Genomic DNA, 2,116 nt, shown 5'->3' with positions numbered 1-2,116 from the left:
TGACAAAACACTCAATTTCTCTGTTCCCTTCCAATATTTTAACCATTAACTAGTATTTTAAGGTGTAATTTTAATAAACATTAAATAAAAGTCTACGTTATCTGCAGGAAAATACATTGATTTTTTTTTAATAAAATCAAAACTTCTAAAATCACAAACATATGTGGTTTTATCGGAAGTTCACAGATGTAACGTGGCAACTTAGCTCGTTTTCACATTTTTCGGTCCGAAATTGTAAAATTTTTGCCCATGACGCGCCACGATTTTTGTACAGGTGGGTCAATGTGCCTTGAACACCATATGCATATATGCAAACAAATTATTTGATTTATTTTTTAATTTTAAAAATTTCTATACCTCTAAGAGTTTATAAAAATATATTTATATATATATCCACAGATTATTTTAAATTTTTTTCATCCGTAACCAAATCTTCAGTACCATAAAAAGATTCAAACACATCAAAGTACAATCAATGCTATGTCCAAGTTAGTGCTACTCCACTGTACATGTGTATATGAATGTATGCATGTATGCGTGTAAAAAATGCCAATTCCAGTTTGTGTTTAACCCATTTGCGGACATAGTTTTTTGGGTTTCAGCTGGTTCCAACTGTTAATGAAGCACAATTTTTATGTTTAATCTTTATGAAAGTTACATATATCGTCGAGAACATGGTTACATGCAGAATTTTAAATTAATTAATATTATTCACCATACAAAATGTACGAGTATTGCTTTATTAAATGCAAACTTATGCGAAAATCTAAATATTTCTCACTCATGGGGTTAATGGTTTCGCGCACGTGCCAATCTGGTGCCGATTCGCAGAAATTGAATAATTTGTGTTGAAGGCAGCGGCGAGGGGAAGACGAAAGCAGACCAATCGTACATTTGTATGTACATATATATGTTACATACATACATTGCATACCTACATATTTACAAAGGCATGTGTATATATGTACGTACAAATTTATGCGTTTGGCTTTTTGCATGAATAGAAAATTTGATTGCAGAAATAATTTTAATGAAATTAATTTTACAAACACATTTGTACTATATAATATTAAGTGTATTAGTTAATATCGGTATTTTGATAACAAGCCATAATTTGTTAGACACGCATACGTACATACACGGGCAATCAAAAGTGATTGCATGGTTCTTTTTTGTATAATACTTACAATGTTTTTCAAGTAAACATTTTTTTGTTATTTTTTTTAAAAAAATATGGTTCATGCTTTAATCGAAACCACATAAGTCAAACTTTCCCTCCTTTTGTATCAATTTTGGCGCAATTTTTACCATTTAGATTAGAAAAGTGTAATTTACATACATACCTATAGGTTTTAACATATTTTCTGCATAATACTGTCTGCACAATACTGTTGACAACATTTTTCCTGCACACCACTCTGTAAAGTCAATTTGAAATGTTAAATAACCGCGGTGAAAACCCATCGTTGAAACGTTTCAGACTTTCGTTTTTTGCATCTTCTCATAACTATACGTTCTCTGGAGGAGGTTAGCAGTTACGCAAAAGCAAGGGGTTGCAAATTCCAAATTTCCTGATGATGCATTTCCGAACGCTGTTTTTGTAGTTAATCAGGTTTTGAATTTTTTATTCATTTAAAGTTATAGGAATTTTAAGGGCGCAGCCGATTAAATTTTATTATAATTTAGAGAACGTTTTAAGTAGCTACACTGCGGAAAATTGTGATCCCGGGATTTCGGGATATTTTTTAAGTAATGCCGAGATCCCGGGCATTTTTATTTATTTTTAAATTAAAATATTTATTTGAGTATAAATAACATTATTGTTTCATTTTTCAAGTGCAACGTTTCTATAAATAACTTTATTAAAAGTTGAATATGTAGCTTTATATTAATGACGTCCAAATAACCATGTCGACCTATTTAATAGCGATACACTTGTTATTTTTTTTTTACTTTGCTTATCTTAAAGATTGCTATTAATTTTCAAAGTGATTTGGTATTTGTATATGCATTATTAAATTTTTTTTTTGTTTTCTGATATCGTAATATCAATTGCAGCTTTTTATATATTTTTTTTTATACTTATTTAATTCATGGTAGATATTGTCCATATTGC

The 2,116-nt window shown here is 29.7% G+C and overlaps 1 protein-coding gene across 2 annotated transcripts in view; it reads right to left on the bottom strand.

The window, feature by feature from the left end:
* Positions 1 to 1,828: 1,828 nt before the first annotated feature.
* Positions 1,829 to 2,116, bottom strand: part of LOC118733568 (sodium channel protein Nach) — a 12,279-nt gene continuing 11,991 nt past the window's right edge. For both annotated transcript variants that reach the window (XM_036463009.1, XM_036463010.1), the window contains exon 14: positions 1,829 to 2,078. The gene's annotated coding sequence lies outside the window, so the exon portion shown is untranslated. The remainder of the gene's footprint in view (positions 2,079 to 2,116) is intronic.

Source organism: Rhagoletis pomonella, unplaced genomic scaffold (assembly GCF_013731165.1).
Source record: "Rhagoletis pomonella isolate Grant_MI unplaced genomic scaffold, Rhpom_1.0 Rhpom_scaffold_00002, whole genome shotgun sequence".
Classification (NCBI taxonomy): Eukaryota; Metazoa; Arthropoda; class Insecta; order Diptera; family Tephritidae; genus Rhagoletis; species Rhagoletis pomonella.
This window is presented reverse-complemented; position numbering and strand designations above follow the sequence as displayed.